The sequence below is a fragment of the Ctenocephalides felis genome, unplaced genomic scaffold, assembly GCF_003426905.1.
Source record: "Ctenocephalides felis isolate EL2017-DRISC unplaced genomic scaffold, ASM342690v1 CF-g0.4_SCAFFOLD_01886, whole genome shotgun sequence".
Lineage (NCBI taxonomy): Eukaryota > Metazoa > Arthropoda > Insecta > Siphonaptera > Pulicidae > Ctenocephalides > Ctenocephalides felis.
The window spans coordinates 140,053,260-140,080,719 of NW_020538040.1; the positions used below are offsets into that span (position 1 = coordinate 140,053,260).

Consider the following 27,460-nt stretch of genomic DNA (forward strand, 5'->3'; position numbering starts at 1 on the left):
TTTTTCACATTTTTAGATTTTCAGACAAATGAACATGAAATTTTATTAAACGTGCAAATATATGGATAAAGAACTTCAATGGAAATTTTCGCGCTTACAAGCTTTGGTTTTCTCGGCAAAGTTTCTTGAGTTGATCCATAGATTTGCCCCATCATTGGAACAATTGAATTAATTTTAATGGAAATGGTTGTTTATTAATTTGTTTGCAAAATGTTTGCATTTGATAGAAAATATTAAGAATATCTCTATTTTTTGACAATTATTTTTTTTTTATTCAGGGTATATTTATATGAAAATATACACAAATCATCGTATCTTTTTGAATTTGTATATAGAGTACAATGTAGATTTATGATCTTTATATTTTTTGTGTTCAGAGCGCATTCCTATTCTGATGCATTACTTCATTTCTTTTATGAGTACATATAATAATGATGCATCTATCTAGTAATTCGGATCTCTCGATCAGCTTTATTAACTCGTAAAATTAACGAACAATTGCAACAAAGTAATGAAAGTAATAAGCTAGCAATGACAAACACTTTTGTTCTATATGAGAAAACAATTAGAATACGCAGCTGCAATTCATGACTGTCGAATTACTTATAATTTATGATGTTTATCATAAAGGGAAAATTAGGCATCATACTCATGGTCGGAAAAATTGTAAATGATACATCTTTATGCTTTTAGGATAAAATTTGTGCTAGACATGAAAACAAAGATACGAAAAAATAATTGTGAAGGTTTTTTACTAAATGTTTTTAGAGAACCATATATTTTAAGGTTAAAGACGACCTTATGTGAATTTCTTTACTTTTTCGAATTAATTCACTGTTTACATTGGTTTATTGTTTTTAAGCAATGATGCAGTCTGCAATTTTAAGAGTTATTTAAAAGATTTTTAATAAAGTGCTTGAAGTAATTTTAGGAATGCATAATTATGCACCTGTTATGAAAAGTGTTTTATGTAAAGTATTATTTGCAAATAATATTATTTAAAGTTTTAAATAATATTTAACTCCCAAATTGTCGACAGTTAGGTATTTTATGTCAACTATACAATTTGTGTAATGTGGATCGATTGATCAAAATTTAAAGGTTATTTCACATACAACAATTTCTTGCCACTTTTTGTTAGATCAAGTTAATTGCAGTATTTCAGAATAATAGCAACAATGGATAAATTCAATATATTTTTAGTACTGATTAAAACATTATAGATCATAATAAAAAAGCGACGTATTGAACTTAACATCGATCATAAACAAAATTTTGATAGAAAAATGAATTTTTAACGACTTCAATAAGAAACAAATGAATTAATTATTCCAAGTTATGTTATAGGCAATATTGCTAATCAAATTATAGATATAAATTATATCATATAATAAATTTCGACCAAATTTCGATTTATGAAATTGACATTCAATATTTTTAAATTAAATGTAAAAGTAAAAAATCTGATATTTATATAGAAATTATATATTTAGATAATGGTACTGCGTTGATTCAGACTAAAATCTAATTTATTTATTAATTAAAAAATATATTTCACTATTTGACATAAATAAAATTAAAATAAAAAAAAACACTATGATGCGATGGAATTAATTATCGAATGTAAAGAAATTTGTATAATAAAAATATAACATTATTATTAATATATCATGTATATTTTATAAGAACTTCTGCAAAGCCGCAAAATATTTTTGATGGAATAAAAACAAACGTTTGCTGGGTCAGCTAGTATAGTATATATATATATAGTATATATATATATATATGCATAAATTACTATGGATCATGTAAACCCTGCCCAACTAATTGTATCAAACATCTATGGCCAACAGTTAATAGCGCACAATTAAATATTCAGAGAAATACTATAAAGTAATATGAAATAATTATATTAATTATTAGTGTACATAATGTAAATTATTTTGGCTATAAAAGCCAGCTTATGAACTGCCATATGTTAGTGTGTTTATCTACAGCAACTTTTGTTTTAATTTATTTATATTTACATATATGTCATGTATGTTTGGAGATTACTGGTGTTGATCGTCTTTGGTTTCAAGCCCATTGTCACATGACATTTGGCGCGTTCATAAAATTCGTAAAAAATATGACAAATGTATTACTTGCTTAAATAAATAATACGACAAACTACTATCGGTATTCTGGTATGGGACAAGTTGATAATTGAGTTGTCACGATACAAAATGTATTCCAACTTTAAATGCTGCTCACAGAAACCGTTTTTTTAACGAATAATGCAATTCAACTATAATAGCTAATACGTATGACCTAGAATTATAATTAACATGTCTTTTTTATTATTTTTTGTCGACTCTTGACTAATAAAATGTGTGTTTGACAAACCGACTCCAACGGTAGTACCTAATCATTGAAATATGTTCTGTGGTTTTATGCAGTTATAAGTTGTATGTGGTTTGTTAGTGGTCTACAGCAGCAAGTTCCATTCTCAATACACGCCTCGGACAACCTGATATCAAGCAGTAGCGATATATTCAAGATTTTAAGAGAAAATAGTCTTTGGTCGTTTGGGTTGATCGTTTTGGTTGCTTTCTAGTAGTGTTCAGAAGTAAATAGGACTTAACCTGTGTTCATAAGTAGACTTAAAACGTCTTTTGTGATTTTGTAGTAGATGTTCAATGATCCTGTTTTTACCCTCCTTTTTCAAAGTGGAAGTGTTTTACTGATAGGACTTAAAACAAAGACTCTTTTACAGATATTTTTCAGAAAGCCGGTTTTAAATGTTTGCACTTTTTTTTTGTTTTACTTTTGTAAATCTAATTAAAGTATCTGTATATTTTTTGAAAATTTATTATTGGTAATTTGTTTTTGGACATGTGCGGGAAGTCGTCTAATAAATGTCAAAATTCAAAATTAATTATATGCAAACTGGTGTCATTGCGCCAAGGCAAATTACAGGAAATTCCAGTACCAAATATTTTAATTTTTAAAAAAGATTCAATTTTCTTGCAGAATTCTGATGTGCATAATGTATAACTGCATCACAGTACGTAGTTCGTAGATTTATTTGTTTATATTTTATCAACAATTGATTTAATTACTTAAGATGATCAAACAAATAACAAAAACAAACTCATGGCTTGAAAACACGCGATTCTAAAGAATTATTAAGAATTTTCACTATAGAGATAAAGGAATTAAGCATTATTTAATCACTGTATAATAAGCACAATTAAATCTAAAATAATATTGACACTGAAATAAGTTTTTACATTTAATTGCAAAAAATAAATTGTATCTTCCATTTTCCTGGTTATGTGATGAGCCTGATGTAAATAGTGGTAGCATTAGATAATTTGTGTGTAATTTTTAGTAACCGTTTGTCCAAAATTAATAGGTCTAATTAATAATGAATATTTATAACTTTTTATATTTATTCAATATTTACATCTATTTTGTATTACGGGTCCAATTCTCTATTAGATAGGCAACTATATATTTCAGTCCAATCTTCATATAAATTTGTTGTAAAAACTGTCAAAATGCTATGTATTTGCAATGCCATCAGGCATTTTTAATATAAAACCTGCAATTATTTTCATGTATTTTTTGTTTTTACAATGAGTATCAATTCAAAGTTATTTGAAATTTTAAAATAGTTTTTATATGCAAATAAATTATATTTTATCATCCCTATCATTGTTGTAAATAATGAAATTATAATGTTTCTGGTGCCACTTTAATTTTATATGGATTTAAGTTTCATAAGTAATATGGAAATAAATAGTTACAGGTGTTAAAGGGGACTTTATTATGAAATATATATATTTCTTTATTTAATTTTTATTTGACCTCATTTTACACATTTAGTCATATACAATATATCTTACAAAACTAAATTATTATCTAACTAGTTTATCAAAATTAAATTACTAATTCAGATTCTTTTATAAATTCATATAATATTCTATAGTTTATAATATTTTTCTATATTTTATAATTTATAATATTCTATAGTTTATAATACTCTATAGTTTATAATATTATAAGGTTTAATAATATTTTTATCACTATACAATTTGTCTAACATTTTCTCTCTCTGTTTTTTTTAAATATTTAGCAAAAAATATAAAAATAATTGAAAACTTTAACTAATTAACTTCCCGGAGGGTAAGTTATAGTAATCGTCCAAAAATCGAAAATGAAATGTTTGCATATCTTTGCGTTTCAGAAGTTTCTGAATATTTTCGCATACCTTAGAAAAAATTTATGTGTATGTGTGTGTGTATATATATGTATGTGCTGATACAATTTTTGTCCACGATTTTTGGAGCACGGATTAACCGATTTAAATGATTCAAAAACATTAGATTCCTATTGATAGGAAGACGTGCTGATTAGTTTTTGGCAAATACAGGTCAAGCCGTTTTGGAGATACGGAGCAATAAGTACAAAAAGCGGAACATTGGTTTTTGCAAGATTCGGGCATCCGATTAGAATGATTCAAAAAATATTTGATTCGTATTGACGGGTATATAGTTTTTTGAATATTTTTTTAACAGCAATCAGAACCTCACGTCCTATGAGCTGTCGGGCTGAAACTTCTCCTTAATTCGTATTTTTTAGATGGTAACCTAATGGTTAATCCATCCATATTTGATGATTTTTGTTATTAGAATTAATCTAATAGGGCTGACATTTTATTGGCGCAGCAATGCCGGGCAAGGGCTATTTTCACTTGGAAACATATTGCTATTTATATTTTCAAGTGAAAATCGTTGTCACTGTTGCCTGACAACAGGCTGCTCGAAGTGAGTATCGAACCCGGGACCTCTGAAACAAGTCCCGTCGCTTTTAACCGCTTACCTACGGGCGAGTCTATAAATATAGAATGAAAATAATAAGAAACTTGAGCCTGGTTTGAACCCCAAATGCGGGTACAAAAATCAGCATTCCGTAACGCTACCACTACGCAAAGTTGCTACATTCACAAGACAGCGTTGTAAGCTATATATACTGCACGCTGCTAAAATACAAAATTTAATTATTTTTATAATCAAACCGCTTTTCATAGGCATTTAATATTTTACCTCAGTCAGTTTGGACATAAAATCTACCATTATGCCAAGTTTAATCAAAATTCGATACAAGCTACGCTCGAGTTCTCCTCATTAGAGTTTTACTTTTACTGATTTTCATAATCCTTTAATATTTTACCTCGGTCAGTGTGGGCATAAAATCTACTATTATGCCAAGTTTAATCAAATTCCGAGATAAGCTACGCTCGAGTTCTTCTTATTAGTGTTTTACTTTTTCCAATTCTTAACAAATGACTTCGCAGAAAACACTCATTATTATTATTATACAATCCAGTACGTCGAGATAAGCCATAAGCCATAAGCCATAAGCCATTTGTTTGTACCTGCGTCGATTCCAGGCCAAAAGTTATCGCCGTACGCGATTCTTCCGCGCGTGTTCCAATGACCTAGTGAAAGGCGCGTGCGATGCCGTACCCGCGACGGCCTTCCGCGGCCATGTGTGATTTCACTTTCGTGAACATACTCTCAACTTATGAGAACTCCACACCGGTATATAGGTAATATAGCTATACATATATAATATATATGTATAGCTATATCACGAGTCTCTTCTTCGAATGTGATTTATGTTATCGAATATATCCATATACGGTTATATATGTACTATGAATTTACACTTACACAGTTACCGATTTTGATAGCTAGTTCAATTTTGGAATATATTCATGTCATATTGGAAATATACATTTTGCTGTGTTTCTATATATTAAACATGTAAATAAGTAAGATTCACTATTGGATATAATTAATAATAGTATAATAAGTCCATTAGTTTATTCAAAAAAAATAAAAAATATTATTGGGCTCGTCCGGGATTTGAACCCGGGACCTCCCGCACCCTAAGCGGAAATCATACCCCTAGACCAACGAGCCATGCTCACTGCAGCGTTATTTCCAAAAGTAGATTTCACTTTTTTTTTATTGTCAACTAGTGATGCATGTTATTGTGTCTTCAGGCAAATTGCTGGTACTTCTCGTAGTGCAATTAAATTTTTAAAAACTGTAAATGTTTTAACAATAACAATTTTATTAACAATATTTTGATTGCAAAGTGATAAATGGCATCGTGTCTTCAGCCAAATTGCCGGAACTTCCCGTAGTGCAATTTAAATTTTTTAAAAATTTAATTTTTTTTAAATCTTTGGAAAAATTTAATTTTTGAGAATTTTGAAATTGTTGAAAAAGTTGGGCTATTTTTGAATAATTAGATTTTTTGTAATTTAAATTTTTATTTGACAATTTAAATTTTTTGTCAAAGCAATTGTGTAATTATTTTAGTGAAAGAAATATCAAAGCGCGTTGCAGTCTAACGATTAAACATTATAAATCTCGGTACGGAACCTATATAAGTGTAAACAAAATTTGTACTTATTATTATAATCTCTATAAAATATCTGATAATTTGATGTCATATGTCTAATATCCGAAACTGCTGGACCTGTCTTCCCAAAATTTCAATCAGTCCTTCATTTTGTCAATACAAGAAAAATGTTTTTTTTTTAATCTTTCAAATTAAATAATCCGATCTCAAAACGGGCATCTTCAAAAAACTAGTACTCACGTCTCCTAGTCAATAGGAATCGAATGCTTTTTGAATAATTCAAATCGGTCATTCACAGTCAAATGTTTAGAAGGCCCTGAAATGTGAAGATATATAAAAAAAAATATTTTCGATTTTTTTGCTTACCTATGGGAAGTTAATAAATAAATTCTATATTGTCTTCTTAATGTATATAAACCAATAAAATTTACCAATTAGGCCTCTCATTTCTTATACAAATAGTCCACAATTCTTTTTAAAGTCACTATTTTAGTTAAAAACTTTTTAGACTTTAATTAAAAGTTCTGATTCTTATTTTCTTCTTGATAATGCACCGTGAAATTTGGTTTTAGATGCTTTTCCTGATTGTTGGAATGACTTCTAACCCACCCATCTATATTGATTTATTTGAAGTTAAATATATTTAAAAATCATTTTTTATAATACGTCTTTTTGTTTTGATAAATTTTATACTAAGATGTTTTGTTTGTCTATTTTCCTTTAGCTGATTTAAATTTTTAGAGTATTCTGTTTTGGCTAAATTTCTTGTTCAATTTTTCATATATTATAGATATGACGACATTCTATTGTGTTTCGGCAATAAACTTATTAGTTTAAGATAAAAATTATTAAAAAATAATTTTAATTTTATTTATTGCTGATAAAAAAACTTGGTCATGTAGATGTATAAAAGTTATTTGTTCTCTCATTATCGTTCTTCAAAAAATTTTATAATTATTGAAATAATTTATAGAGCAGTTTAATAAATAAGATTTTTTGGAATAAAAATATAGATTTAATACGTTCAATTCTTGATAATTATTTATTACATTATTTTATAATATTTATATTTATATTAAGAATGGAATGGTGAAAAATAGATTATATCATTTATAAAATAATATCAATCATTTTTATAAATCTTGCACTTTTTCAAATAATTCGTTCTATTTTGAATAGTTCTTCCCTTGTTCTTAATAAATATATGTGAATTATTTTTTTATTATTTTTTTTTATTCTTTAAAGAAGCGTTTTTCTTAGCTTTTAATTTTTTTTTTGACAATAATTTTAGTTCATCTTTTACCGTTTTAAAATTAAATGTTTATCAATACGTCAGTTTTTAAAGTAGATTGCAATGATTGTAATGTTTGTTATATTGGCGAAGGTTTCCAATGCATACAAGACATTTTCGAAAATTCACATTTTCATACTTCAAAATAATTTTGTCCTATATTTATATTGTTTTAGAAATAACAAACAAGTAATTATATGAATGAATGAATAACCACTAAAAGCTCTTGCTTAATATCATTTAATGGATTACTTAATTTGGAGTATGATCCAATCAATTATGAATTTAATGCGTATTATATCAATTTATATCTCATTAAGGATTGAGTTCGATACCTTTGGAGCAGTAAATAAATCTCTGACAATTACATTGTATTATAAATCCAAAAGCTCTATCATCCGACATATAAACTACTTAGCACTATAAGTTTTACCATTAATCATTGAATCGCCGATAAGTTTAATGGATAAAACATGTCGTATTGCTTTCGGTAATAGAATAATGCCCGTATTAAAATTAATATGAATTCATATATTTCTAGTATCTGATTTAATCATCGTACAGACAGACGAATCTTGTAATTGAGTACATATATTTATAATCTTCAAGGCAGTTGCATCAAATGAAAATTGACAAGTTTAGTGACACATAGTTGTGCCTTTTGTACTCGTCACACATGGTATTATTCATTATATACAAGTATGTATGTTTATGTACACATATAAGTCATAAGTACATGTATTATATTCATAATATCAATTGTATTATCTTTTTTAAAATATTTTTTTTTAATTTAACAGTATTGGTACACTAAACATACTTAGGGGGCGTCCTTAAAAACTCGCTCACGTGATTAATGGACTCTCTTAGATTAATTTGGTTAAGCATTAAATAAATCTCAGAAAAATAATTAAATAACTAAATACAAATAATAAATAATAATAATTAAATGATCAATATGTCTTTTTTATATATTTCACTATTGCTGCATTATTAGTGCGTGGTTGATGTTTTGAAACCAAATTTATTCGACACAAGTGTTTTAATTATATTTACATAATATCAATTATAAATTTTTATACTACTTTACTCTTATTACATATAGTTATTTAAATTTGTCTTATAATGTAGCAAATTTATAAAGACCTAAAAACATTTTAACTTTGAGAAATACCTACTAATCTCTCAAAATATAATAAGCAATAGAAATTTATCTACTTCAATATATTTAATTAATTTTATCTACATTATTTTAGCTTTCTTATTTTATGTTTATGTTTATAAAAAAAATGTGTTCAAATATTATAAAAATATGAGTAATCAGCCAGCCTCAAATCAAGCATTGTTCAGTCAGGAGATAAATAGCAATGTTTGAAAATCCATAACAAAAGTATTTTTTTGTGTTATTTTTTGGTTATAAGCACTGTTGTTTAGTTTACGAGACCATCATATATTTTTTAAGTATGTGTTGTTTATTTGTTTTATAATATGTATTGTTAATTTTGAGTTAGATTTAACAGGTGTTTTTTTATAAACTCTATAATAGTTTACATGTGGACGGGGAAAAAAGGATCAACTGAAGTTTCACCCTGGAAAAGGCGTAAAGAATAAAAAATAGTAAATATAAAAATAGCAAGTAAAATTTTACAAGAAATAAATTAATTAATAGTTATTCCAACTCTACTAGATCAAGGTGTTATGTACGGTATTATAGTTATAAAAAATGTTCTCATGAAATTTATATCTTGCATTGGTTGAATATTGCAGCTATTATTTCGTAAAATACTTTTAAAATTAAAAATAGGACATAGGATCTGTTTGCACCCTCATTGCTTCATTTTACCCCGCCCGTGGGATAAAAAGGGACAGATGACAAATTTTAGAAAAATAAGAAACATATTTCCATAATTATAAAATAACTGGGAATTTTACTAAACGTAGTACAATAGTTTTGTGTTCGATACTTGTTATATTTTATGATGAATAGTTTTTGTGGTTTAGACAGTATAATTACTTAATGTCAAGATGGACCTTAGTGCCTCGTCATACCCTATATAAATTTATAATATCTACCGATAATTTTGATTGGCTTATCAGTATGTTGACGTAAAGAAAATCAAAATGTTGAATACATTTTGGGAACAAGCAAGATCCTTTATCATATTATTAACAATTAGTATTTATATACATTCCTTATTTTTACCACGAATACAATCAAAACTTCTGCTTACAATGTTTATATACAATTTATTTTATTCCCTTAGGTAATGTTCAATCTCATGGTATTTTTAATTTAATGATCAAAAGCGTGAAACAGCGTTGCATCGGTATATTTGAAGTAAGAAGTTGATTTTCTTATCAAAATGAATATTTGAGAAGATACGGCTGTCATCCGAAATTATTATGTACAAGACACCAGAAGAGTGCTGGACAACCGGTTCTAGATTCCAAAGTTTCTGAGACGAAAGGTCGCGGTAATTCATTTAATAAAAAAGTAGATTTGATTTAATTTATATTTACACCTACATATGTGGTGGAATTTTCACATACACTAATCAAAAACAAACTAGTAGTGTGTGGCATCGTTCCTTAAGGCAAATTGCTGGAACTTCCCGTAGCGTAATGAAATGTCCAGCCGTTACGGAGATACAGAGCAAAGAGTGCAGAAAATACAAATCGAGTTTTTAAGAGAACGGAGTATCCAATTTGAATGTTCTAGAAACATTCAATTTGTAAAGATTGAAGAGGTGATTAGTTTTTGGCAAAGACAGGTCCAGCCATTTTGAAGATACAGAGCTAAATGTGCAAACAATTGCAGTTTTTGAGAGAACTAAGCGTCCGATTTGAATGATTCTAAGAACTTTCTGCTTGTTTTAACAAAATAATTGCTTCTGGGGACTAAAATTTGTTTCAATTTTTTTTCAATTAATTTTTTTTTTCAAATTTTAATTTTTAAAATTTTTTTTTGTATATCGAAAATAATTAAAATTTTAATTTTACTTATGACTAAAGTTCTAATATATATTTAGTTTCTTTGCAATTCTTATAAATATTCGACAATGTTACAGTATTTATAAAAATCTATTTGAAAACATTTAATATTCCTCGAACATGTCGTTACGGAACGGGAAGTTCCAGCAATTTGCCTTAAGGCACGATGCCATACACCACTAGTTATTTGGCAAGTTAAAAACATTACAAATGTATAAAATAAAAGTTTGACAACCTTTCTTATATTACGAATGTGATTCCCATAGTTCTTCCATTTCATTTTTGCTTTCCAAAAAATAAAACAGTCAATCCGATATCGATGGTCCAAACACTTGTCGTGGTCAGTATTGATCATTTGTCATTGAACGGTTATAGAAAAAAAATCTTAAGATAATTAATCGACATCGCTTATGAAATTAGTAAGATTTATTATGCGTATGCAAATTTCTAATAAAAATGCGCCGAAGATTTTTGTAATTTGCTTGTTGATTAATAGTTATGGTTTTCGATAGATTTTATGCGTGGTAAGGGATTTATGCAATATACCTTACAAGCATAATGATTATATATTTATATATAGGGTAGAGCGGGACTTAAAGGTCCGTGGGTAAATAGGTCCACCTCAGATATCTTAAAAACAAGCAAAGTTAAGAATTTTTCAACAACAATATTTGAAAGTAGAAGGAAAAACATGTATAACCAGCCGTCACCTTGATCATTACGACGTTGCTATCGGGAGATAAACCGCAATATTTAGTTGGTTTTTTGGTTGTGAGCACTGTTATTTAGTTTACGAGACCTTAATATAATTTTTAAGGATGCATTGTATAATTGTTTTATAACATTTATTGTTGATTTTGAATTAGATTCAACAGTTTTTTTTGTATATCCTCTATAAAAGTTTACACGTGGGTGGTGTAAAAAAGACCAACTGAACTTTTACCCTGGTAATGGTGTAAAATAAAAAAAATAATAAACAAAACAGTAAATTTAGTTAAGAGAAGCAATTTAGCAAGAGATAAATTGAATAAATAATTATCTTACTCTGCTGATGAGAATTTTTGACGAAATGCTAGATAAAGTTTATAATTCAGTGTTATCTTCATCAAAAATGTGTCTATGGATGTATGTGTGTGTGCGTGTGTGTATGTGTGTGCGGATACAAATTTTTGTCGACGATTTCGGGAACACGGATGAAGCGATTTGAATAATTAAAAAAACATTCGATTCGTATAGATAAGGAGATGTGCTGATTAGTTTTTGGCGAAGGCAGGTCTAGCCATTCCGATGGTATGGGGCAAAAAGTGCCAAAAACGGTAACTCAGTTTTTAAGAGAACGGAGCGTCCAATTTTCATGAAGGCAGGTCTGGAGGTCAAAAATGATCATTAGACATACGCACATCAAATTATCAGATATTTTATAGAGATTTTAACAATAAGTATAAATTTTGTTTACATTCCTATGAGTTCCGTAGCAATGCTTATCCGTTAGACGGCGGCGCGGCGCTTACGCGCTTCGATATTTCGTCTCTATGCAGTGAAAGCAGTACGATTTCTTTGAAAAAAAATTCAGAATTTCCAAAATATTTCAAAATACACTTTTCTTCAAAAAGTCTTTTTTTCAAAAAAAAGTACATTTTTGTCAAAAATTTATAGTTTCTCGAAAATCTAATATTTCATAGTAAATTTTTTTCAAAAATGTTAAGCTTTTTAAAAAAAAATAATTTTTGGTACGGGAAGTTCCAGCAATTTGCACGATGCCATGCGCCCCACTAGTTTTTTTGTTGGCCTCGCTTACTCGAGCATTTAGCCACCTACATCAATTATATGCAATCATATAACCTATACAATCTTCAATTTCATACTATCTTTTTCTTCATATAACCCTATTCTTTCTATACTTCTTAACTTATATTCTTCTTTCTTCTTCTTTACTATCTTCTCATTTCTTCTTCTAAACACTTCTTACTTCTTTTACTATATACTTCTTATTTCAACTTCTAAACACTTTACTTCAATTCATTTTAATTCTAATTCTCTAATTTTTATACATTCTGATTATTTTACATACATATTTTTTATTATAATTCATAATTCTATTATAATTCCAAATTAACTACTTAATATTTTTTAACTTCCCGTAGGGCAAGTTATAGTAATCGCAAAAAAATCGAAAATGAAAATTTTTATATATCTTTACGTTTCAAAACCTTCTGAACATTTTGGCATACCTTAGAAAAAATGGATGTATGCGTGTGTGTGCGCGTGTATGTATGTATGTGCGGATACAAATTTTCGTCGACGATTTCGGGAACACGGATCAACCGATTTGAATAATTCAAAAAACATTCGATTCGTATTGATAAGGAGACGTGCTGATTAGTTTTTGGCGAAGGCAGGTCTAGCCGTTCCGAAGATACGGGGCAAAAAGTGCCGAAAACGGTAACTTAGTTTTTAAGAGAACGTAGCGTCCGATTTGAATAATTCATTTTGATAACATTTTATTTATATTTACTAAATGAAGAACTGTTAAAATTTTTGGAAAGGCAGGTCCAACGACTATGGAGATATGGAGGAAAAAGTAAAAAAATGAGCCATTTAGCGGTCAAAAATGATCATTAGACATATGCACATCAAATTATCAGATATTTTATAGAGATTTTAACAATAAGTATAAATTATGTTTGCATTCCTATGGGTTCCGTACCAATGCTTATCCATTAGACGGCCACGCGGCGGTTACGCGCTTGGGTATTTCGTCTCTATGCAGTTAAAGCAGTACGATTGCTTTGAAAAAAAGTTCAGAATTTCCAAAATATGTCAAAATAAAATTTTTTTTTTTCAAAAAAGTAATTTTTTGTCAAATTCCTAGTTTGTCAAAAATCTAATTTTTTCGAAGTAAAATTTTTTCAAAAATGTTAATCGTTTTTGAAAAAATAATAATATTTGGTACGGGAAGTTCCAGCAATTTGCCTCAAGGCACGATGTCTTAATTGCCTTAAGACAGAATTCCACTTACAGCTAGTTTCAATTTCTTGCCGGAGATTCGAACTCAGAACCTGTGAGCTAATCCCGCCTACTTCAGCGTTAATTGCCTTATCTATGATCCCAACCCCCAACCATTACTGTACTATAATAAAAATTTCTATAGGAATTGTTTTTCTGCAGATGGCGTTATTGTAAATCAGTATCACCTCGCGTATGCAGAGCACAGAAAGCATTAAGCACTATATAATGAAAATAAATATTCGAATATAATTAAGGTATTGCGCTTTGAATTCGACTTCTGACCTTCATTTGTTTCTCTTCTGCTTTCTACCATATTCTTCTGAACGTCTTGAAAGGGAATCAAGCGCAATACTTTTGTATTTTTAGAGTCGCTTTGCATATATATATATATATATATATATATATATATACTAGCTGAGCCGGCAAACTTAGTATTACCATGTAAGGTTAAATATTTATTTTTATTGTTTAGCTACATTATTCAACTAATGCAAAATATAAACTTCGTGAGCACATTTCTTACAGAGATAACACTGTATACAACCTTGATCTAGTATTTTGTCAGAAATAATAATTAGCATACTTAAAATAAGTATTTATGTAACTTATGCCTTGGAAAATTGCTGTTTTAACTTAATTTACTTATTTATTTACTATTTTTATTGTTTACAAATTTGTTAGGGTAAATGTTCAGTTGGTCCCCCCACGTATAAGTTTTTATAAAGGGTATATAAAAAAAACTATTCAATCTAACTTAAACTAGTGATGTATGACAACGTGCCTTAAGGCAAATTGCTGGAATTTTCCGTAACGAAATGTTCGAGGAATACTAAGTGTTTTCAAATAAATTATTATAAATACTGTAACATTGTCTAATACTTATAAGAAATATATAAACTGAATTACAAAGTTAACATTATTTGTTTAAAGTATATAAGTGAACTTGAGAACTTTAGCCAGAATTAAAATTAAAATATGAATTATTTTCAATATACAAAAAAAAATAATTGAAATATTTTTTTTCCAAAACTAATTGTTTTGTCAACAAAAGCAGATTTTTTTTGAATCATTCAAATCGGATACTTAGTTCTCTCAAAAACTGCAATTTTTTGCACATTTAGTTCTGTATCTTCGAAATGGCTCGACCTGTTTTTGCCAAAAACTAATCACCACTCCTCCTAATCATTACAAATTGAATGTTTTTCAAATTCAAATTCAAATTGGATACTCCGTTCTGTCAAAAACTCGATTTCTATTTTCTGCACTCTTTTCTCCGTATCTCCGTAACGGGTGGACTTGCCTTTGCCAAAAACTAACCAGCACATCTCACAATCATTACAAATTGATTGTTTTTTGAACCATTCAAATCGGTTGATCCGTGCTGCCGTAAACGTGGACGAAAAATTGCGGACACACAAATCACACACATCCATTTTTTTTGAAGTATGCCAAAATTCAGGAACCTCTGAAACGTGAAGATATGCAAAAAGTTTAATTTTCAATTTTCGGCCCATTACTATAACTTACCCTTCGGGAAGTCAATAAAAATACGTGGAACAAAACCATATGTGAGAAAAACCATATCTTTTTAAAAGCTTTATAGATCAGTTTACGTTTTCATTGTTTCCCTGTAGCTAACACATTTTAGTTCAAAACATTTGCCTTTTGCTTGCTGCATCATTTTTATTATTAGTCGACAAAAAGCAAATTATGCATACACATTCTTACATAATTTTTACAAATTTTGTGTCAAACGATAAGCAATGATTTGGAGCGTCATGGTAACATAAAATCGGGTTTACTAGCAAATACTTAAGGTTCTCCTTCGGGAAGTTAAAAAATTTAAGTTCAGAATCCCATTAAGTTGCAACAAAGAAAAGAGTTTTTAATTGCGAAGATGTTGCAGCTCCGGAATGCGATGAACTGAGCAATATCGTGTTTCGCTAATGGAATTTGATATTCTCATTGCTATCATATCAGATTAACATCGGAGTCACTTTGCTTTTATTTGCCACGAGGAGTATTTCACGTCATTATGCAAAAATTATGCAACGAAAGCTCAGCGATTATTAGCAATGACGCTTTTGCAAATGGGAGCCATGGACATTCATGTTTGCTGATGGAATTAAATGATTGTAAATCAATTTTAATAAATGTATGGAAATAAAAGATTGAAAAAAATTTTACTTTGTCGTGAGGCAGTGTCATGGGTTTATACAATGTTCAATTCAATTTCAAGTCTGTAATGATCAAGACACCAAGCTCAGCGACCAATACTTTTTTTAATACTTGAATATTTTATGTCTTCAGTGGCTAAATTATTAATTTGTTTATGTACTCTTTACTTATTCATTTATTTATATATTTTCACATGAGAAATGTTGTTGCAATTCTTAGTTACAACCTATAGAATTTAATTGTTGGTCTGGTCGCTGTAAAATACTAAATGAATGAGAAAAATATTTATTCATGATTTGTTTATGTAAGGTAGGGCGGGGCACAAAGGTTCAATGTGACTTTGAGCAATTATATTGTAGAAACCTAAACAATTATTTCATAATAAATAACACATATCAAACAACTATATGACTATGTTTAGTAAAATTCCCAGCAAATTCATCATTCTAGAAATGTTTTATTGCTGTTTTTCAAAAATTTGTGTCCTGGTCCTTTTTTCCCTATAGATGGTCAGGGGGCAAACAGATCCAATGTTTTATTTCAATTTTAAAGGGTTTTTACAAAATAATAGCTACGTTATTTATCCAATGCAAAATATAAATTTCATTCGTTGACATTTACAATTTTGTGAATTTTTGACAAAGATAACACTGGATGTAACCATGATACGGTATTTATTCAGGAAGATTTACAAGCAGAATTAAAATAACTATTAATTTAATTTATTTCTTGTAAAATTGCTTTTTTAACAGAATTTACTTTTTTATTTGCTATTTTTTCTTGCTTACACCTTTGCCAATATAAAGGTTCAGTTGGTCCTTTATACTCGATATGTAAATAATCGATATTGACTTTTCCTGGTCTAAAATTGAAAAATTGCTAGAATACAGTGTATGTTTTAAATATTTTATATTTACTATATTTCTTGTAAAATAGTGAATAATAGTATTAATGTACTTAAATCTATATTCAGGTAATTTCTACTGTATAGTACTGTATATAAGAAAAACAATTCAGACAAATGTATTAAAAACTTTATAGGTAAAATTATCACTCCGTTAACTATCAAATTTATCTGAACTTCTTATGTTCCTGACAAAATTATGTAAATCTTTATCGAGAATTCTGATTTGATTGATTTATTTTGTTTAAATAACGAAATCATAACAATAAAATAATTGCTAAGTAAAATATGCTTATGTAGTAAGATTTGATTAATTTGTTCGGATTTCTTTCCTACATATTTTGGTTTTTATTAGTCGTAAGCAGATAGGTTATAGATTGAACAGTTTTTTTTCACGGCTGATGAAAGTAGAAACCTTCCTTTCCTCTGATTTAGCATGCTTTGTAACCACAGGGTTCCAAGTTCGATATCCATCTCGTCTATCTAAGATGAGATTTCACGCTAACTTGACTAAATATGTTACCAAGCTATAGATGAAAATAGACCAGCATAGCTACTAATTTTATCAGTAGTGTTACAGAAAATGTATAATAAAAAATATATCAAATGTAGATAGATCAAACATTGGGTTGTTTTTCAAAAAGCAACTTTGTTAAGGAGAAGGTTTATCACAATAACTCATAGAACTGGTAAGCTGTTGAAAAATAAGAAGAAATAGTTTTTTTCATGCACTGTATGTTCTGCGTTTTCATATTTTTTTCTTCATGTTTGATTCAAGGGTAATATCATTACAAACAAGTGATATTATCTATTTTGTTGTTTTTTAAATTAAAAGTGCACAGAAAAATACTCCAATCCATCAATTAGATCCAGTCTTAAGCGACACGACTTTATTTTCTCATTATCAACAACGCAATTAAACAAGATATGATTTTCTCTTGGAAACTGAGGTAATTAATTACTTACGCACTACAAAATAATCATTAGTATGATATTTGTTTGCTTCAACTATCTCATATGCTATTTATGACAAATAAAACAAATTGACATTGTCAGACAGAAAATGATCATTATTGTAGATACTTCATATCAAGTTAATTAATCTTGCACAATAACTTCGGTTATTTATAAATTCACGAGCATCAGAAAATGTCTCATGATAACGTAGAGAGAAAATCGTTTTTTATATCTGGTAGTTGCATTTATTTATTTATCAAAAATCAAAATTTAAACAGATCGCCACTGATTTTGTCACATCTTTTTGGTAAATTGTGCAAAGAAGAATTTGTTTTTACTTGAAAACAACAATTTTTTTTAAACCATACACATAAATTCTGGCACTTGTTTAATCAATCAATGGCTAAAGCAAATCTAATGAAAATAATTAATATAATAAATGTTTATCGTTTTTTTGTATTATTGATTACATTTTTTGGCTGCTGCTGCGGTTGCATCTTTAATATTATTGTTCAAACCAATGAATGAAAAAATTAGTTTCTAATTAAAAACTACTTAACACGGAAATCCTGGTATTGTAGGTTGAACTATTTTTTTTAATTGACCTAATATTTAACATAAAAGTAATTATTATCTTATTATGAAATATTGATATCAGTTTGCAATATTACTATATGAAATTATGTTAATATTTTATTGAATATTTATTTAAACGATTTTTAACGACTAAGATTAGCTTACGCTAAATTGATTCTCTTTCTTTAAATAATTTACATAACTTTAAAATGTGATCAAAACTTGTCCTTAATTATAACTTATTTTTTTGTACATTAAATTCACAATTTTGTCGGCTTACATTTCAGTATCAAGATATTTATTTATTGAATTAACAAAGATTGTAAATAAATATAACTGAAATTTACAGTTTTAATTATTTTAGATATGGGAAAAGTAATATTCATTAGTGTAATATAATAAATTGTACAAGTATTGCACCGCTTGTATATCATATGGAATTAAGATGTTTTTTTTGTTTTTTTTGTAAAGTTTTATAAAATATTTATACTAAAAAATATAAGTTTTTACAGACAAAGCTATATAATATTATTTTGATATGAAAAGCGTTTTAAATTTCGATTTTTTACGAAAATCTTACACGTGAAAAATCTTTGGCATACAAAAATTTACTTATGGACCGATTCTGCCCTGTAACAGACCAAGAAAAGATATCGGGTTATACTTATAATTATAAATATAGATAGGCATATGTTTTTAGGTAGAAATTCCATATCAGCCATTTTTGCAAAAAAAAAATTATCATTATCACTGAAATTGTAATAATAAATTCGTCACATAGAGATAAAACAACCATTAAGGTTGTCATTTATAAAATCACGTTATTAAAAAAGTCAGCACAAAGGTCATGTTGAGTTCTGATGGCTAGTAAATAGGGTAGGGCGGGGCACAAAGGTCCAATTTGACTTTGAGCAATCAAATTGTGAAAACCAAATCAAATATAACAAAAAAAAAATAATACATATCAAACAAACAACTATCTATTTTTATTTTTTTTGTTGTTTTTTTTAACTTCCCGTAGGGTAAGTTATAGTAATCGCAAAAAAATCGAAAATGAAAATTTTTATATATCTTTACGTTTCAGACGTTTCTGAACATTTTGGCATACCTTAGAAAAAATGGATGTATGTGTGTGTGAGTGTGTGTGTGTGTGTATGTGTGTGTGTGTGTGTGTATATATGTATGTATGTACGTGTGTGTATGTATGTGCGGATACAAATTTTCGTCGACGATTTCGGGAACACGGATCAACCGATTTGAATAATTCAAAAAACATTCGATTCGTATTGATAAGGAGACGTGCTGATTAGTTTTTGGCGAAGGCAGGTCCAGCCGTTCCAAAGATACGGGGCAAAAAGTGCCGAAAACGGTAACTCAGTTTTTAAGAGAACGGAGCGTCCGATTTTAATAATTCAAAAAACATTTGACTTGTATTGACAAGATGAAGAATTGATCAAATTTTCATGAGGGCAGGTCTAGCGGTTTCGGAGATCTAACGAAAAAAGTAAAAAAAAATGCCATTTGGCGGTCAAAAATGATCATTAGACATATGCACATCAAATCATCAGATATTTTATAGAGATTTTAATAATAAGTATAAATTTTGTTTGCATTCCTATGGGTTCCGTACCAATATTTATTCGTTAGACGGCGGCGCGCCGCTTACGCGCTTTGACATTTTGTCTCTATGCAGTTAAAGCAGTACGATTGCTTTGAAAAAAGATCTTCCAAAATATGCCAAAATAAAGAAGAAAAACATTATTTTTTCCAAAAAAAAAAAATTAAAAAAAAAATTAAAAAAAAAAAAAAAAATAGATTTTTTTTTGAAAAAAATTTTTTTTTTCAAAAAAAAGTAATTTTTTGTTTAATTTATAGTTTCTCAAAAATCTTATTTTTTCGAAGTAAATTTGTTTTAAAAATGTCAATCGTTTTTAAAAAAATAATAATTTTTGGTACGGGAAGTTTCAGCAATTTGCCTTAAGGCACGATGCCTTAATTGCCTTAAGACAGAATTCCACTTACAGCTAGTTATTTGTTACTTAGTCCTTTTTACCCCATAGGCGGAGTAAATCATGACGGCCAAGGGCAAAAAGGTCCAAAATTTAATTTTATTTTTTTTTTACAAAATCTTAATATTTTTCAAACAATGCAATAAATTTCATAGATACATTTTTTACAGAGATAATACTGTATTAACCCAAAACTGTATCTCTTGTAAATTGCTCTTTTTAACTTAATGTACTTTTTTATTTGCAATTTTTTTATATTTTACACCTCTGTCATAGTAAATTTTTAGTTGGTCCTTTTTACCCCACCCAGGGTAAGCTTTTGTTGAGGTTATAAAAAATATTTGAATCTAACTTAAAATTAACAATTATATAACTTATACTAAAATTATGTTGCGGCCTCGTTAACTAAACAACAGTGCTCACAACCAATGAAAATAACAACGAAAGAAAATACATTTGATGTGAGTTTTCAAACATTGCCTTTTATTTCTAGATAGCAACCTCGTGAAATCAAACGATGGTTGATTATACATCTTTTCCCTCTACTTTCAAATATTGTTGTTAAAAAATTCTTATCCTTACTTGTTTTGCAGATATTGGTTTTCCTACCAGCGGAAGCCCGGTTCTACCCTGTATGAAATATTATCTCTCAAGTCATAAGAAAAAATCGCAAATAAGTGGGGTGGGGAATAATAGATATGATCCTGGTACTTTTGTAGGTTGAACTATTTTTTTTAATTGACCTAATATTTAACATAAAAGTAATTATTATCTTATTATGAAATATTGATATCAGTTTGCAATATTACTATATGAAATTATGTTAATATTTTATTGAATATTTATTTAAACGATTTTTAACGACTAAGATTAGCTTACGCTAAATTGATTCTCTTTCTTTAAATAATTTACATAACTTTAAAATGTGATCAAAACTTGTCTTTAATTATAACTTATTTTTTTGTACATTAAATTTCACAATTTTGTCGGCTTACATTTCAGTATCAAGATATTTTATTTATTGAATTAACAAAGATTGTAAATAAATATAACTGAAATTTACAGTTTTAATTATTTTAGATATGGGAAAAGTAATATTCATTAGTGTAATATAATAAATTGTACAAGTATTGCACCGCTTGTATATCATATGGAATCTGCATACCAGTATTCTACTACATTGGCGTAGAAAAATTAAGATGTTTTTTTTGTAAAGTTTTATTAAAATATTTATACTAAAAATATATAAGTTTTTACAGACAAAGCTATATAATATTATTTTGATATGAAAAGCGTTTTAAATTTCGATTTTTTACGAAAATCTTACACGTGAAAAATCTTTGGCATACAAAAATTTACTTATGGACCGATTCTGCCCTGTAACAGACCAAGATTATGGTAAGGCTATGTTATGTAGAACTTTCTATACTAATTCGTTCTAAATATTGTCAAAAGCCATATGGTTGCTGTGCAGTCAGGCGTTTTTCTCAGGTTGCCAGATAGAAACCTAGAAACCGCACAAATGTTGAAAAAACGATCTTAGATAACAGGGTTTTTCTGACACAGCTTCATAACATACAAGTGACTTTGCAGTTTATGTGTAAAACGCCTGAATGCACAGTAAATACATGACATTTTGACAGTACTCAGTATGATTCAGTAGCATAATGTATGCAAGTTGAAGAGTAACATGGCTTTGCCTTAACATTGGTTTGTTGTGCGGCAGATTCGGTCCATTAGTTGCATTTGAAGACGATTTTATATTTTTAATTAATTTCATTTATTAATTTTCATAAATAAAAATTATTTGAAGTGGTATCATCCTTATATAATTATTAGATATTTTTCCAAAAATTTGTTGGGTTATGTTGAAAGAAAAATTAAAAATACAATAATAGATAAAAAATGCAGTATGTATATTAAATATTTTTAAACTTCATAAAAATACAATAATATGTTTTGATTTACTGAACGTATAGTTTCATTTTAAATAAATTTTCTATAATAATATCCTTATCCAACTTATAGACCAACTGAATCAGTATTTTTTTATTTAGTACAACAATTACAAGGGGTTCCAAAAGTAACAGTTTTTAGATTTAATACATTTTAATTATTTAAAATTTTCCGTAAGATAAGTTAGAGTAATCGCAAAAAATCGAAAATGGAAATTTTTGCGTATCTTTACGTTTCAGAAGTTTCTGAGCATTTTGGCATATCCAGGAAAAAATAGATATTTGTATATGTGTATGAGCAAGTGAATACATTTTTTGTCCACGTTATCGGAAGCACTGATCAACCGATTTCAATGATTCAAATAACGTTCGATTCGTATTAACGGGGAGACGTGCTGATTAGTTTTTGACAAAGTCAGGTCCCGCCGTTTGCAAAAATACAAATTTTTCAGGGAATGGCGCAACCGATTAGAGTGATTCAAAAAACATATTGCTTGTGTCGACGGTGTTTGTTTATTATGTTTTCCGTTATGAAGGTCGTCGCCCAAATATAAGCATTTTGGCTTATATATTATTTCTATAAAACACAACAATTTTATAATAATTATTTTAATTGTTATTACTCATTGATAATTTTTTATTTTGTGAATGTTTAATTACTATATGCAAAGTCCCAGCAATTTGCCTTAAGGAATAATGCCATGCACCACTAGTTTTAAATTAATTTTTATAATTTAGAAGTTGATGCTAAATAAGTTAAGCTTAGCAGTGGTATTTTACTCTTACAACAAGCTCTATATCTGTATCTATACCATTAACGCACAATATTATAATTGTTATGATAAAAGAAAGAAGTTAACGCTTTTTTCAAAAAGTCATAAATCTTTAGGGTTTTTAAATTAGGATGTAGGTCATATGTATTAAATATTATAATTTGTGTGGTAAATTTATTTTTAATAAAATAACATTATTATCGATGTCCGCCCATGTAGAATCGTAAGTAACATGAAGAGCCCGCGGTGTTCGACGCTAGTTCGACCGGATCTCGGACATATTTATATTAATTGATCACAAATCATACAGCACACAGATTAAATATTGCTTGTTTGAGAAAAATGTCGGACAACGAGTAGAATGTAAAACTAGCTGTAAGTGGAATTCTGTCTTAAGGCAATTAAGGCATCGTGCCTTAAGGCAAATTGCTGGAACTTCCCGTACCAAAAATTATTATTTTTTAAAAACGATTGACATTTTTATAACAAATTTACTTCGAAAAAATAAGATTTTTGAGAAACTATAAATTAAACAAAAAATTACTTTTTTTTGAAAAAAAATTTTTTTTCAAAAAAAAATCTAATCTTTTTTTTTTTTTTTTAATTTTTTTTGGAAAAAATAATGTTTTCTTTATTTTGGCATATTTTGGAAGATCTTTTTTCAAAGCAATCGTACTGCTTTAACTGCATAGAGACAAAATGTCAAAGCGCGTAAGCGCCGCGTCGCCGTCTAACGAATAAATATTGGTACGGAACCCATAGGAATGCCAACAAAATTTATACTTATTGTAAAATCTCTATAAAATATCTGATAATTTGATGTGCATATGTCTAATGATCATTTTTGACCGCCAAATGGCATCTTTTTTTACTTTTTTCGTTAGATCTTCGAAACCGCTAGACCTGCCCTCATGAAAATTTGATCAATTCTTCATCTTGTCAATACAAGTCAAATATTTTTTGAATTATTAAATCGGACGCTCCGTTCTCTTAAAAACTGAGTTACCGTTTTCGGCACTTTTGCCCGTATCTTTGGAACGGCTGGACCTGCCTTCGCCAAAAACTAATCAGCCACGTCTCCTTATCAATACGAATCGAATGTTTTTTGAATTATTCAAATCGGTTTGATCCGTGTTCCCGAAATCGTCCGACGAAAATTTGTATCCGCACATACATACACACACGTACATACATACATACATACACACACACACACACACACACCACACATACACACACACACACACACACATACATCCATTTTTTCTAAGGTATGCCAAAATGTTAAGAAACCTCTGAAACGTAAAGATATAAAAAATTTCATTTTCGATTTTTTGCGATACTATAACTTACCCTACGGGAAGTTAATAATAGACTTATGTCGAAATATGTGTTTACTTGTGTACATTCGAGTTTTGCAAAAATGCAGAAAAAATTTATTGAGTTATTGTACAACGACAGTTATACTTGAGGCTAGTACAGCAAACCTTATAGAACCCAAATAATTTTTGTACAGGATATTTTGATATTTTAATAAGTTTTATTAAGGTTGTTAAATTGTGTAGTAAATAGTATGTAACTAGGTGGAAATAGAATTTTTTCTTGAAGCAAGTTGCATTAGTTTTTCATAGGGTAATGCGGGGCACAAAGTTCCATTGTGACTTTGAGCATTATATAGCGAAAACCAAACCAATTATTCACAACAAACAACACATATCAAATAAACAACTATCTGAGTATGTTTAGATGATCTTCCAGCTAATTTATCATTGTAGAAATGTTTTTATTTTTTGCTGTTTTTCAAAAATTTGTAATCTGTTTTTTTACCGCATAGGCGGGGTAAATTGGGAGGTTCAGGGGCAAACAAGGTCCAATGTCCAATTTTGATTTTAAAGGGAATTCACGAAATAGCTACATTATTTATTAAAAAACTTTGTAAAATATACATTTTATGGATACATTTATCTGTATAATAACCTTGATTCTGGTATTTCGTCAAAATCATCAGCAGAGTTGGAATAACTATTATTTTATCTTATCTTCTAATAAAAATGATTTTTTTTAACATACTATACATTTCTATTTACAATTTTTTATTGTTTACCTTTGCCAGGGTAAAGGCTCAGATGGCCTTTTATACCCCACCCACATGTAAACTTTTATAGAGGTTATATGGGTTATGCAAGATCAAAATAGCATAGATATACTTCAAAATTTATGAAATTAGGAACTGAAGGAAAAAGTCTTAAAGTTGTGCCGAAAACTTTTATGGTGTTCATATCATCTATATATAATTAATATTCTTGAGAGATAAATCGTTAATTTCATATCCTTTCAAAGATAGTTACTTTTCAATGATGAATAATAATAAGCTGAAGCATTTACATTATATTTTTAATATTATATAATATAAATATTCATTTTTAATTATTTACTCCAAATTTATATCCAGCCTCCACATTATCATGAGAGTTATAAAATACAAAAACAAATAACAGCCTCTCGGCTGTATAATCATTTTAGAATTTTTCCTGGAGGCTGTGATAAATTTATTATTGTTATTAGTGACAAGAATCCATAAATTTAACAACATATTGGATATGTACACTTGGCGTCAAAGGATGATTGATTTAAAATGAAAGAAGAAGACAAATTATGATATAATATTGAACCCTGTTTTTGTTTCTTTGTAATACTGTTGAAATTAAAGTTCTGCATTATGTTCATTGATTTTCAAGGATTGATTTTTAGATATAGGCAATTATTTATAAATAAGCTAAGAATGAAAGTTTATTTATGGTAAATTTTGTAAATCGGAGTTTTCCTATGGATTAGTGGTTAGGACTATGCAATTTCAATCTTGGATCCAGCCTGATATCTAGCAGAAGAAAGATTATCGGGTTATACTATAATATATTATAATATAGATAGGCATATGTTTTTAGGTAGAAATTTCATATCAGATTTTGCAAAAAAAAAAATTATCATTATCACTGAAATTGTAATAATAAATGCGTCACATAGAGATAAAACAACCTTAAGGTTGTCATTTATAAAATCACGTTATTAAAAAAGTCAGCACAAGGGTCATGTGAGTTCTGATGGCTAGTAAATAGGGTAGGGCGGGGCACAAAGGTCCAATTTGACTTGAGCAATCAAATTGTGAAAACCAAATCAATATAACAAAAAAATAATAATATCAAACAAAAACAACTATCTATTTTTATTTTTTTGTTGTTTTTTTTTATTTGTTACTTAGTCCTTTTTACCCCATAGGCGGAGTAAATCATGACGGCCAAGGGCAAAAGAGTCCAAAATTTAATTTAATTTTTTTTGTACAAAATCTAATATTTTTCAAACCATGCAATAAATTTCATAGATACATTTTTTACAGAGATAATACTGTATTTAACGCAAAACTGTATCTCTTGTAAAAATTGCTCTTTTTAACTTAATGTACTTTTTATTTGCAATTTTTTTATATTTACACCTCTGTCATAGTATGTTAGTTGGTTTTTTTACCCCACCCAGGGTAAGCTTTTGTTGAGGTTATATAAAAAATATTTGAATCTAATTAAAATTAACAATTATATAACTTATACTTAAAAATTATGTTGCGGCCTCGTTAACTAAAACAACAGTGCTCACAACCAATGAAACTAACAACGAAAGAAAATACATTTGATGTGAATTTTCAAACATTGCCTTTTATTTCTAGATAGCAACCTCGTGGTGAAAATCAAAACGATGGTTTGATTATACATCTTTTCCCTCTACTTTCAAATATGGTTGTTAAAAAATTCTTATCCTTACTTGTTTTGCAGATATGGTTTTCCTACCAGCGGAAGCCCGGTTCTACCCTGTATGAAAATATTATCTCAAGTCATAAGAATAAATCGCAAATAAGTTGGGGGAAAATAGTTCAACTATATTAAATACAAATTTATTATTAAATCATAATATTTTTTCATGCCTTCAGGATATTATTTTTTGCCTTCTCTATTCAGAGGAAATAGAATGCATCGAGATCGTTAGGCAAATAAAATGTATGTACACGCAATTAATCATATTTGACATCGCGGGATTATATTTCTTAATAGATATTTAATTGTAACTCAGATGAATATGGATGATTGAGGTTTAGTAACTGTAAAATCATTAATTATTCCTATTGTAATGAATCTATTGTATAAATATAAAAAAAAATCGTACTGAATTCAATGGGCTTAATTCAATGAGCATATGGTGTTAAGTGTGTGTTCCATAGTACGACTATTAAGCTCACTGACTCGTGTGGACGGGTTCGAATCCCGCTCTGGACAACCTGACATCGTTGCAGTAGCGATGCTAATTTTTAATGAAAATATGGAACAATATTTCCATTACACACCGCAATG

General features: G+C 28.4%; 1 protein-coding gene and 1 non-coding gene across 6 annotated transcripts in view; one reads left to right on the forward strand and one right to left on the reverse strand.

The window, feature by feature from the left end:
* Positions 1-27,460, forward strand: part of LOC113377986 (rho GTPase-activating protein 7) — a 794,747-nt gene that overhangs the window by 123,277 nt on the left and 644,010 nt on the right. The window lies entirely within an intron of this gene.
* Positions 5,901-5,972, reverse strand: Trnap-agg. Its single transcript has one exon. It is a non-coding gene; the product is annotated as a tRNA-Pro (tRNA).